The sequence below is a fragment of the Neofelis nebulosa genome, chromosome 9 (genome assembly GCF_028018385.1).
Source record: "Neofelis nebulosa isolate mNeoNeb1 chromosome 9, mNeoNeb1.pri, whole genome shotgun sequence".
NCBI classification, from domain to species: domain Eukaryota; kingdom Metazoa; phylum Chordata; class Mammalia; order Carnivora; family Felidae; genus Neofelis; species Neofelis nebulosa.
Window position 1 is genome coordinate 111,058,409 of NC_080790.1, and position 13,623 is coordinate 111,072,031.

At 43.0% G+C, this 13,623-nt stretch overlaps 1 long non-coding RNA gene across 3 annotated transcripts in view; it reads right to left on the bottom strand.

Annotated features, from left to right (window-relative positions):
* Positions 1-840: 840 nt before the first annotated feature.
* The window catches only part of LOC131485473 (uncharacterized), a 38,723-nt gene continuing 25,940 nt past the window's right edge, over positions 841-13,623 (bottom strand). Inside the window, exons 1-3 of one of the 3 annotated variants that reach the window (XR_009248865.1) lie at positions 8,917-9,092; positions 1,808-2,142; positions 841-1,209 (exon numbers count right to left, since the gene is read on the bottom strand). This is a non-coding gene — a long non-coding RNA (uncharacterized LOC131485473). Of the gene's footprint in view, positions 1,210-1,807; positions 2,143-4,516; positions 4,624-8,916; positions 9,093-13,623 lie in introns of those variants that run through there. The other 2 variants (XR_009248867.1, XR_009248866.1) reach the window with 2 other exon arrangements.

Genomic DNA, 13,623 nt, shown 5'->3' on the forward strand with positions numbered 1-13,623 from the left:
TTCATCTGCTGATGGACGTTTGGTTTGTTTACAATTTTTATTATTTACAAATAATAAAATAATTTTATGTGTCCACTTGACTGGGCCATGGGGTACCCAGATATTCGGTCAAACATTATTATCTGTGGTAATATTATCTTTGGTCAAATGTTATCTATGAACATTCACATATAGATCTTTGTAGGAACATTATATTTCTGTTGGGTGAATGCAAATGGCTTGGTCATGTGATAGGTGTGTGTTTAGCTTTTTAAGGAATGCCAAACTCTTTTTCAAAATGGTTTTACCATTTCCATGCCCAACGGCACTGTGTGAGAGTTCCAGTTGACCTTTGCCCTCAACAACACTCGTTATGGTCTTTCTCTTTATTTCAGTTATTCTGGTAGGTGTATAGTAAGATTTCATTGTGGTTTAATTTACATTTCCTTAATGACGAGCTAGGTTGAATGAATGAGTGCAACTTTTTGTTCATTTATTTGCTATTTGTATCTCTTCTTTGATGAAGTATCAGTTCAAATCTTTGCCCATATTTTGTTGAGCTGTTGGTTTTCTTATCATTGAGTTTTAAGAGTTCCTTATATATTCTGCATATGAGTAATGTGCCTTGATGGTCTAAACCTACACGGGCCAGTATGGTAGACCCTAGCCACATGCAGCTATTGGGTACTTGAAATGTGGCTGGTCTGAATGGAGATTTGTTATAAGTATAAAATGCACCACAGATTTCAAAGATTTAGTGGCCCAACTTGTAAAATACCTCATTATTCGTCTGTATGTTGATTTCATGTCACGGTGATAAATGTTTTGAATAGCTTGGGTTAAATATATTATTACAAGTGATTTCACCTCTTCGTGTTTTTAATGTGGCTACTAGAAGACTTTGAATTACACAAATGACTCACATTATATTTGTGTTGTACAGCACTTTGAACCAATCATAACAATATCATTCTGTATCAGTCAGGGTTCTCCATAGAAACAGAACCAATAAGTTTGAGCAATTGATTGCAAGGAATTGGCTCATGTGATTATGGAAGAAGGTAAGTCCCAAGATCTGCAGTGAGTTGGCAAGCTGGAGACCCAGGAGAGCCGATGATTTTGTTCCAGTCCAAGTCCAAAGGCCTGATAACCAGGATTGCTGACAGTGTGGTTTCCATCCAAAAGCTGGCAGCCTCCAGACCCAACAAGAGCCGATGTTTCAGTTCAAACCTGAAAGCAAGAAAAAAGTCAATGTCCCAGTTTGAAAGCAGTCATCTAGGAAGAACTTTCTTTTATTTGGGCAAGAGTCAGCCTCTCTGTTCCATTCAGATCTTCAACTTATTGAGTGAAGCCTACATTAGGGAGGGCAATGTGCTCTGTTGAGTCAACATTTGGGATGAAATGTTAATCTCATCCCTAAAAAACCTCACAGAAGCACCTAGAATGTTTGACCAAATATCTGGGCACCCCATGGCCCAGTCAAGTGGGTACATAAAATTAACCATCATATGTTTCCTGTTTTTCTAGCTTCGAGGGAAGCTAGACCCAGTTATGGGTAAAGAGATGTGAAGGGAAATCTGCTCAGGGAGTCCCAGGAAAGCTTTTGCTTACACAAAAGGAGACATGATTAGTACTTATCCTTCTTTGTGTCTCCCTAGCTTACTTGTGGATGTGATGCCTGCATCTGGAGTAGCCATCTTGTGACCATGAGGTAATAAATGAGGGGAGAAACATCAATGTGCTAAGGATAATGAAGCAGAAATATGGGAAGAGCCTGGGTGCCTAACGGTATTTGGGGTCACTGGAACAATACCAGCAATTGGCTTACCTTTGGATTTCTTCTTAGGTGGCTAAAATTTGTTAAGTTCATGGTTTGTTGTTGTTGTTACTTGCAGCCAAATATATTCCTAACTGATGTTAGAAGAACAGTAGGTACTATTTTAGACATTGGGAATTAATAACGCCCTTGAGGTAGAAAGACACATTTAGGGGCGCCTGTGTGGTTTAGTTGGTTGAGCGTCTGACTTTGGCTCAGGTCATGATCTTGTGGTCCGTGAGTTCGAGCCCCGTGTTGGGCTCTGTGCTGACAGCTCGGAGCCTGGGGCCTGCTTCAGATTCTGTCTCCCTCTCTCTCTGCCCCTTCCCCACTCATGCTCTGTCTCTCTGTCAAAAATAAACATTAAAAAAATTTTTTATAAAAAGAAAGAAAGACACATTTTAAAGGGGGGGGGGAGAGTTAATACATAAACAAGATAATGTAAGACTGTGGTAATTACTATGAAAACAAATTAACAAATAAAGGGAAACTGGGTATAGCCAGGGAAGGCTCCTTTTGTGATATGATAGTTAAACTGAGCTATAAGGAACTAAAAAGGAGCTGACCACACACAGAAAGAAAGATACAGGCCACCTGGGTGGCTCAGGCAGTTAGTGAAGCAGCTGACTTTGGCTCAGGTCATGATCTCATGTTTTGTGAGTTCGAGCCCCACATCAGGCTCACTGCTGTCAGCACAGAGCTTGCTTTGGATCTTCTGTACCCTCCTCTCTGCTCCTCCTCTGCTCATGCTCTATCTCTCTCTCAAAAGTGAACATTTTAAAAAATTAAAGAAAGAAAGAAAAAAAGAAAAGGACTTTCCAGGCAGAGGGAATAGCAGGTGAAAACACCCTGAGATGGAAAAGAGCTTGGCTGGTGAAAGAACTGAAGGAAGACATGGAACCAGAGAAAGCAAAGAAGAGAGTATAAGGGTGAGGCTGGAGAAATAGATGAGCTCCAGGGCACACAGGGTTGGGGCGGGGGGAGCACAGAACACAGATGGGACTTGAGGTGCAATGAGAAAGTCTTGAAGGCTTTTTAGTGTCATAGCCAAATGGTGTTGAGTAAGAGAATTCTAGTTGCCATTTGCAATGTGGAAGCTTGAAGACCAGTAGGAAGAGGTTGAAGAAATAAAATAGCCACAAGATGAGAGTTAAGATGGCAGAGAAGCAGAGGGACCTGAATTTTCCTTGTCCCTCAAATACAGCTGTATTGAGGTCAGATCACTTAGAACACCCAGGAAATAGATCTGTGGAGCAGCAGAAGGATCTCCATAGTTGGAGGGAGACGGCTTGGCAGGATCAAGGTGCATGTATGTGAGTTGGGGGAGATAAAATGGTGGAGGTACGGAGGAGAGGGAACCCTTTCTGTGGGGAGACAAAAGGGAAAGAAAGAGAGAGGAATCGTGCAAGTGCAGCATTGAGTTAGCACAAGAGGAAAACCTCTCTGGACCACCGAGTGGAGAACGAGAAGTACTGAGTATCCCGGCTCATTTTTTGCAAACAACCTTTGAAGCTAAAACTCCCAGGTTTTGGAAGTGCATGACCTTCTCCAGAGTGGAGCCATGGTGTGCACTCCTGGGGAGGAGCGAGCTGTCCCCGAATTGCATAGTGTGGTGTAGCAGATCTCAGGGCAGCCCTGGTAGAGAACAGTCCCCATCCTAGAGTAGTTTAGGAAGAGGATGTATTGCCTCCTCAAGGACAAAAGACCCTGCGTGACAGCCAAAGGCCTTTCGTTAGCAGGGTGGAAAGGCTCCACCCTGGAGCAGGGGAGCAGAGTCATGCTATGCTGGGTCCTTTAAGACTTGGGGCTTTGAATCCCAGCCCAGCGCCAAGGGGAAGACTCAGAAGAACAGTGGCACAGGTCAAGCTGACTTCCCACACTATTCTGTGAGGGCTGCCTGAACAGCCTGGGCTGAGATCTCTGGTCCAGGGAGAAGGGATTGGAGTGACACCATTTTCCCCCCCAACACCAACATGGTGGGACTTCAGAGAGCAGCACAGTGGCCCCCAGTGGAGGCAGGACATGCTTACACCAAAACCCGCCCCTCTGTGCCTGGCAACTGATTATTTACTGGAGCAAGACTGACTGACCCAATGTAGCCTGCCTCTCCTCCAGACCAGCACAGCCACCACCCCAGGCACCAACAGACAACTCTTTTTCTTTTCTTTCCTTTTCTTTCTCTTTCTATTTTTCTTTCTTTATCTTTCTTTCTCTTTCTTTCTTTTTCTATTTTTCTTTCTTTATCTTTCTTTCTCTCTTTCTTTCTTTTTCTTTCTTTCTTTTTTCCACCCTCACTTTCTTTCTTCTGGAATCAGGCTCATAGTGCCTGATTTGTTTTTTTGTGTTTTTTTGTCATTTCTTATTATATATTCTTTTTATTTTTTGATCAGGCTTTTTTATTCTTTTTCCTTCTTTCCTCTTTTCTTCTGCTTTTTTTTTTCTTTCTTTTCCTTTCTCTTTTCTTGGAATCAGCCTTATAGTTTTTTGTTTCTCTATTTGGTTTTCTTTTCTCCCCTTTCCTTTTTTTCTCTTTATGGGATCAGGTTCCCCCCACCCACCCACCCACTGCTTTTTTCCCCCCAGGGTTACTTCAACAAACAAATCAAAGCACACCTAATTAAAGCTCCAAACACTCCACACTGCAAGTAAGGAGGAGCTCTGCAGAGGACTGACTAGTGGTTAGAGCAGCCAAAATGCAACAGCAGAGTGCACACATCATACAAGAAACACTTCCTGGAGTGCCAGGCCCCGGACGGTGTATGACTCCTTTTTAATACAGTAGTACTCTCAGGTGCAGGACACATAACACACTCTTAAAATATTTAAAAGACACAAACTTAGCCGAAATTACAAGATGGAGGAATTCTCTGCAAATGAAAGATCAAGAAGAAATCACAGCCAGAGACTTGCCCAAAACAGATAGAAACAATACATCTGAACAAGAATTTAGAACAACAGTCATAAGACTAATAGCTGGGCTTGAAAAAAGCATAGAAGACACCACAGAAACCCTTGCTGCAGAGATCAAAGACCTCAGAATTCTTCAAGATGAATTTCAAAAATGCTATAGCTGAGATGTAAAATAAACTAGATACAGTGACAGCAAGGATTGAAGAAGCAGAGGAGAGAATAGGTGAAATAGAAGATAAAATTATAGAAAATAAATGAAGCTGAAAAAAGGGGAAGAAAATTACTAGATCATGGGGGGAGAATTAGAGAACTAAGTGATTCCATGAAATGAAACAATATCCATATCATAGGAGTCCCAGATGAGGAGGAGCAAGAAAAAGGGGCAGAAGGTTACTTTGAACAAATTATTGCTGAAAACTTCCTTAACCTGGGAAAGGAAACAGACATCCAAGTTCAAGAGGCACAGAGAACTCCCTTCAAAATCAACAAAAACAGGTCAACACCATGACGTATCATAATGAAACTTGCAAAATACAAAGACAGAGAATTCTAAAAGCAGCTAGGGGCAAAAAGGTCCTTAACCTCCAAGGGTAGACACATAAAGGTAGTAGTAGACCTGTCCACTGAAACTTGGCAGGCCCGAAGGGAGTGGCAGGAAATATTTAATGTGCTGTATACGAAAAATATGCAGCCAAGAATCCTTCATCCAGCAAGGTTGTCATTCAGAACAGAAGGAGAGATAAAGACTTTCCAAGACAAACAAACAAACAAAAAAAAGGAGTTTGTGACCACTAAACCACCTACAAGAAATTCCAAGGGGGACTTTTTGAGTGGAAAGCAGCAAAGACTAAAAAGGACCAAAGAACATCACCATAAACATAGACTCTATAGATAACACGAAGACATTAAATTCATATCTTTCAATAATCACTCTGAATGCAAATGGACTAAATGCCCTAATCAAAAGACATGGAGTATCAGAATGACTAAAAAAACAAGATCCATCTATATGCTGCCTACAAGAGACTCATTTTAGGCCCAAGGACACCTGCAGATTGAAAGTGAGGGGATGGAGACCATTTATCATGCTAATGGCCACCAAAAGAAAGCCAGAGTAGCCATATTTATATCAGACAATCTAGATTTTAAAATAAAGTCTGTAAGAAGAGATGAAGAAGGTCATTATATCATAATTAAGGGTCTATCTACCAAGAAGATCTAACATTTATAAACATTTATGCCCTGAAAGTGAAAGAACCCGAATATATAAATCAATTAATCACAAACATAAAGAAACTCATTGATAATAATACCATAATAGTAGGGGACTTCAACATCCCACTTACAACAATGGACAGATCATCTAAGCAGGAAACCAACAAGGAAACAAAGGCTCTGAATGAAACATTGGACCACATAGACTTAACAGATATATTCAGAACATTCCATCCTAAAACAGCAAAATACACATTCTTCTCGAGTATACATAGAACATTCTCCTGAATAGATCATATATTGAGTCAGAAATCAGCTTTCAACAGGTACAAAAAGATTGAGATCATACCATGAATATTTTCAGGTCACAATGCTATGAAACTTGAAATCAACTGCAAGAAAAAATTTGGAAAATACGTGGAGGTTAAAGAACACCCTACTAAAGAATGAATGCCCTAACCATGAAATTAAAGAAGAAATTAAAAAATACATGGAAGCAAATGAAAATGAAAACACAACAGTCTAAACACTCTGGAAAACAACAAAGGCAGTCTTAAGAGGAAAATATACTGCAATTCAGGCCTATCTCAAGAAACAAGAAACGTCCCAAATCCACAACCTAACTTTACACCTTAAGGAGCTAGAAAAGGAAAAGCAAATAAAGCCCAAAGCCAGCAGAAGGAAAATAATAAGATTAGAGCAGATATAAATGATACAGAATAAAAAAAAATAGTAGAATGGATCAATGAAACTAAGAGCTGGTTTTTGAAAGAATAAACAAAATTGATAAACCCCTAGCCAGACTTCTCGAAAAGAAGAGAGAGGACCCAAATAGATAAAATCACAAATGAAAGAAGAGAGATCATGACCAACATCACAGAGATACAAACAATTATAAAAGAATACTATGAAAAATTATATGCCAACAAACTGGACAATATGGAAGAAATGGACAAATTCCTAGACCCTCACATAGTAGCAAAACTCAAACAGGAAGAAATAGAACATTTGAACAGGCCCATAACCAGAAAAGAAATTGGATATCAAAAATCTTCCAACAGGGGTGCCTGGGTGGCTCAGTCAGTTAAGCATCTGACTCTTCACGTTGGTTCAGGGCGTGATCTTGCAATCATGAGATCAAGCCCCACGTCAGGCTCTGTGCTGAGCATGAAGCCTGCTTGAGATTCTCTCTCTCCTCTCTCTGTCAAAATAGATAAATAAATGTTTAAAAAAAACCTTCCAACAAATAAGAGTCCTGGGCCAGATGACTTCCCAGGGGAATTCTACCAGACATTTAAAGAAGAGTTAATACCTATTCTCCTCAAACTGTTCCAAAAAATACCAATGGAAGGAAAACTTCCAAACTCATTCTGTGAAGCCAGAATTACTTTGATTCCAAAACCAGACAAAGACCCCACTAAAAAGGAGAATCACAGGCCAATATCCCTGATGAATTTGGATGTAAAAATTCTCAACAAGATTCTAGCAAATCAAATTCAACGGTATATCGAAAGAATTATACACCATGATCAAGTGGGATTTATTCCTGGGCTGTAGGGCTGGTTCAATATTAGCAAATCAATCAATGTGATACATCACATTAATAAAAGAAAGTATAAGAACCATATGATCCTTTCAACACATGCAGAAAAAGCATTTGACAAAATACAGCATCCTTTCTTGATAAGAAACCCTCAAGAAAATAGGGATAGAAGGAAGATACCTTGACATCATAAAAGCCATATATGAAAGACTCACCACTAATATCATCCTCGATGGGGAAAAACTGAGAGCTTTCCCCCTAAGACCAGGAACACGACAGGGATGTCCACTCTCACCACTGTTGTTCAATTTAGTGCTGGAAGTCCTAGCCTCAGCAATCAGACAACCAAAAGAAATAAAAAGCATCCAAATCGGCAAGGAAGAAGTCAAACTCTCACTCTTTGCAGATGACATGACACTCTACAGGGAAAACCCAAAAGGCTCCACAGAAAAACTGCTAGAGCTGATACATAAATTCAGCAAAGTCACTGGATATAAAATCAATGCACAGAAATCAGGTGCATTTCTATAGACCAATGATGAAGCAGCAGAAAGATATATCAAGGAATTGATCCCATTTACAATTGCACCAAAAACCATAAAATACCTAGGAATAAATCTAACCAAAGAGGTGAAAAATCTATATACTGAAAACCATAGAAATCTTATGAAAGAAATTGAATAAGACACAAAGAAATGGAAAAACATTCTATGCTCATGGATTGGAAGAACAAATATAGTTAAAATGTCAATACTACCCAAAGCAGTCTACACATTCAATGCAATCCCTATCAAAATAACACCATCATTCTTCACAGAGCTAAAACAAACAATCCTAAAATTTGTATGGAACCACAAAAGACCCTGAATAGCAAAGTAATGTTGAGAAAGCAAACCAAGGCTGGAGGGTATCGCAATCTCGGACTTTCACCTGTATTACAAAGCTGTAACCATCGATCAAGACAGTATGGTATTGGCACAAAAACAGACACATAGATCAATGGAATAGAATAGAGAACCATGAAATAGACCCACAAATATACGGCCAACTAATCTTTGACAAAGCAGGAAAGAGCATCCAATGGAAAAAAGTCTCTTTAGCAAATGGTGCTGGGAGAACTGGACAGCAACATGCAGAAAAGTGAATCTGGACCACTTTCTTGCACCGTACACAAAAATAAATTAAAAATAGATCAAAGGCCTAGATGTGAGACAGGAAACCATCAAAATCCTACAGGACAAAACAGACAGAAACTTCTTTGACCTCAGCCACGACAACTTCTTATTTGACGTGTCTCCAGAGGCAACAGAAATAAAAGCAAAAATGAACCATTGGGACCTCAAGATAAAAAGCTTCTGCACAGTGAAGAAAACAGTCAACAAACCTAAAATATGTCATTTGCAAATGACATATCAGATAAAGGGTTAGTATCCAAAATCTATAAAGAACTTACCAAACTCAACACCCAAAAAACAAATAACCCAGTGGCTGGCTGGGTGGCTCTGTTGGCTAAGAGTCCAACTGCAGCTCATGATCTCATGGTTCATGAGTTTGACCCCCACATTGGACTCTCTGTTGCCAGCATGAAGCCTGCTTCAGATCCTCTGTCTTCCTTTCTCTGCCTCTCCCCCACTTGTGCTCTCACTCTTCCTCCGTCTCTCTCTCTCTCTCTCTCTCTCTGTCTCTCTAAAAAAAAAAGATTCTCAATATCACTCATCATCAGGGAAATACAAATCAAAACCACAGTGATATACGACCTCACACCTGTCAGAATGGCTAAAATTAACAACTTAGGAAACGACAGGTGTTGGCAAGAATGTGGAGCAAGGGGAATCCTTTTGCACTGATGGTGTGAATGCAAACTGGTGCAGCCAGTCTGGAAACCAGTATGAGGTTCCTCAAAAAATTAAAAATAGAACTACTCTATGATCCAGCAATTGCACTACCAAGTATTTATCCAAAGGATACAGGTGTGCTGATTCGTAGGGGCACACGCACCCCAATATTTGTAGCAGTCCTATCAACAACGGCCAAATTATGGAAAGAGCCCAAATGCCCATCAACTTATGAATGGATAAAGAAGATGTGGTATATGCACACAATGGAATACTACTTGGTAATGAAAAAGAATGAAATCTTGCCATTTGCAACGACGTGGTTGGAACTAGAGTGTATTATGCTAAGCAAAACAAGTCAGTAGAGAAAGATATCATATGATTTCACTCATGTAGAATTTGAGAAACTCAATAGATGCACATAGAGGAAGGGAAGGAAAAATAAGGCAAAAACAGAGAGGGAGGCAAACCATAAGAGACTCTTAAATACAGACAACAAACTGAGGACGGTTGGAGGGGAGGTTGGTGGGGGGATGGGTTAAATGGATGATGGGCATTAAGGAGGGCACTTTTTGGGATGAGCACTGGGTGTCAAATGTAACAGATGAATCACTGGGTTCTACTCTTGAAGCCAGGACTACACTGTATGTTAACTAACTTGGATTTAAAAATTTTAATGTAATTAAAAAATAGTCACATACAAAGTCGCATAGTTAAGTCCGTATGTCAAGATGGACATATGATGGAAATTCATAGGCAAGAGATCCACATGGCTTGAGACAGCAAAGCTCTCTCAGATCTGTAATCACTCGAAATCCACCAGTGACCTCAGCTGACGGGAGCCGGTCGGTTCTCCCTACTTGACAGAAGAGGAATCTGTGATCCAAAGAGGTGTTACGTGGTCACAGAAGTCACTCACGGAATTAACCAGCGCTTTCGCCCAGTTTCCATGCCCGGCCCTCATGAATCCCAACGTTTTCTGAGTCGAATTACCATGCATTCCCCCATTAATCCCACCAACCCCTTTGCTTGTAAAACTACCCTCAATTATGCCAACTACAAGTGTTTACCCTGACCCCTCCCCCGCTCTCCACAGTCCCAGTGTTCCACTTCTGGAACCACAAATAAGCTGGGGGGAAAAAAACGATTCGGGAGTCACCAAAGTTCTCACCAGATCCACGAGGGGGCAAAAGAGAGCTAACGGGCGTGCTGCCATCCATTCTCTGGCTCCCAGCCCCGGGAGGAGGAAATGGAACGCGGAGCAGAGAGGAGGCCGCCTCTGAGCTGGGATGGGTAGGCAGGGGCCAAGGGAAGGGGGTGGGGACCGGGAGTTTGTCAACTGCCCCCCTCCTCTCCCCCTCTCCCCCCCGCCCACCCTCATATCCACGGTGGGAAGGGCCTCTGTCACCGCCACTGCTACAGGCAGTGTGTGGTTCCGGCTGGAGTGAAGCCTCAGCTGCAAGACTCACCTGGAGGCAGAGGGCGGGGCTGTTACGTGGCAGTCAGCCATTGGCTGCGGGCCGCCGGGGGTGGGGACACAGAGCCTAGTAAGCACTAGAAGAAGTCAGTGGTGACCCAGCAGCTGGCAACGTGCACTACAGCTGCGGGTGGCGCACTAGCCTGTAAAGGGACCTGGGGGAGGCACCAACAAGTGACTCCTTAAGTCCCCTGTCCAGTTTACTCCTGTCCCCTTCCAGCCTCTCTCGCTCTTTCCAGGGTAGGAATGGGGAGCCTATCCTGCAGACACAGACCCTGGGAGTTTTCATAACAGCTTGACAAAGTTCGTGAGAGTCTAATGGGTCCTGAGGCCCGGCCTCCTGCACTGGATCCTCTAGCCGGCTCCTCCTGGCCGAGCCCAGGGGAATCTCTTGCACAACATTTGCCTGTCTCCTATTTCTTGCCTGACTACAGAGGGATTAGGTCATACTTTTAGCTTTTGACCTATTTCTTTTTCTCCAGAGGACGAGGCTAACTTTTTCCTCTTTATGGCTTTGCAAAAAACCAAGGTCCCATCCTCACCACTTTATCACTTAAACTAAAAGGGACTTGTGACTTTTAACTAAAAGGACGCTTATTAAAGCAGGAACACTGCATACCAGCTAAGATACCCACCCAGCTCCTGGTGGCTTTGGGAGCACACTAAGCACCATGAAGTTTGAGAAAAATGAATGTCCAACATCTGAACCTCCTGCCTGTGACAAGCAATCCCCGCTGACTGAATCAGCACAGAAATTTAAATGAGATTTTTTTTCACTCCCATCTCCACAACCAGGGGCTTAGCCAATGCGACATTTCCACACAGGTCTTAAAGTCTGTAGCAAGTGATGCGAGGAAAGGGGAACTGTGGAGTCTTCCAGCAACATCTAGGGGCTAGGGATAGTGGGGGCCACGGTGTCCCACACCCACCCCCAGATGCTCTAACAGTGTGGTTTTGATGGTGGTGCTGGCTATCCAGTCACCGTTCCTTGTGCCTGTGTGATCTCTGGGTCCAGCTGCCCGGGTGTCCTGTGAGCTGATCAATACCCTTTCATTAGATTCCTCTGCTGCTCTAGTCATAGCCTGTTTCTGCTGCTTACAACTGTGACCTGACTGATGCAGGGTCTCTGAAGGGTTGGGCAAGGAAAGGTGATATGATCTTGATTTGATCTGCCTTGCACTTTGAAGAAATCCAAGCACAGCGAAGACAAATGGGAGTAAACCAGTTAGACACTTAGGGCTCCTCGGGCATGGGTGGTGCCAGTGGGAGAAGTTGGATGGAACTTTAGAGGCAAAATCACATTGACTTGGTGATGTAGTGGATGGCAGAGAAGTAGAAAGGAGGCATCGTGATGTCACCCAGGTTTCTGTCTTTTGTAAATGGGTGGTGTGGGAGATTGATCGCAAAAATGGCCCCGTTTCCCTCCCCTACCATCAATGTGACTTTGTAGTGCCTCCCATCAAGGGGCAAAGCCTATTTCCGAACACTTTCAAGAAAGGCTTAGCCTTGAGGCTTGTTTGGCCAGGAGGCCGGGGTGGAAGTGACAGTGTATCAGTTCCAAATCACAACTTCATGAGGACTTGTATGTTTTCACTTGCTTTCCTGGACCCCTGCAATTGTTATGTGAACAAGCCTGGACTGGCCTACTGGAGGGCCATGCCACACCAGCCAGCTCCCAGTCAACCCAGCAACTGCTCACTCATGCCCAGCTAAGATTAGCTGAGCCCAGCCAACCTATAGACCCATGAGAAATAATAAATAGTTAATGCTTTAAGCCACTAAGTTTTGGGATGGCTTGTTATGCAGCAAGAAATAACTGATTAGATAGATAGATAGATAGATAGATAGATAGATAGATAGATACTAGAGAGGGAGAGAGAGAGATCCATCCTGACTCAAGCCCATCACCCTCTGGCCTTTCAAGTATCTCTGGTTACCTGATCTTGGTGGTGATCTCCTCTACCCACAAGTTTGGACTTTCCTGTCCCAAGTCTGCCTTTACTATATTTGAATTTGCTCTGCTTTTTTATTTATTTTTTTTTTAATTTTTTTTTCAACGTTTTTAATTTATTTTTGGGACAGAGAGAAACAGAGCATGAACGGGGGAGGGGCAGAGAGAGAGGGAGACACAGAATTGGAAACAGGCTCCAGGCTCCGAGCCATTAGCCCAGAGCCTGACGCGGGGCTCAAACTCACGGACCGCAAGATCGTGACCTGGCTGAAGTCGGACGCTTAACCGACTGTGCCACCCAGGCGCCCCTGCTCTGCTTTTTTAATGTTCTTTCTTGGGCATCCCAGCCGCAGCTCAGGCCAGCCCCTGGGCTTCCTATGCCTCAGAAGTCTGCCTATATCCCAGAATCCCTGCACCCAGCATCAGTCCCTGTTGCTGGCCTTTGAGATTTGCTTTGCTTGAGTCCTCCAAGTAGGTAAGGGCTGGTCACAAAATGCTCTATGAGCCTGGGTTCTCAATCTCAGAAGAGATTCAAACCCTTAAGGAGACACTAGGCCCCAGCACAGAGCAGCTGGGGGACCCCATGCTCCTTTGTTCCTATTTTCAAGGCCTCATCTGTGCCCTTCTAGAGCTTCTGTGACTCGCTGATCCTTCCATGACCTCTTTGACAGGCTGCCCTCTGCTCCTCTCCACCCGGTACTCAATACTGGGCCCCCAGGGAGTGCCAGGCTCTGTGTAAGTCTCAGCCTGTGTGGGTCCCCAGAAACGACCTCGTCCCACCAAACTCAAAGGCCCCCAGGCAGCTGGTGGAGATGGGGAGCTGGGAACTGACCTAGGACCTCTGTTTTGCCTCCTGTGAGTAAAGATTTCCCAGAACACAGTAGAAAGGACAACTTA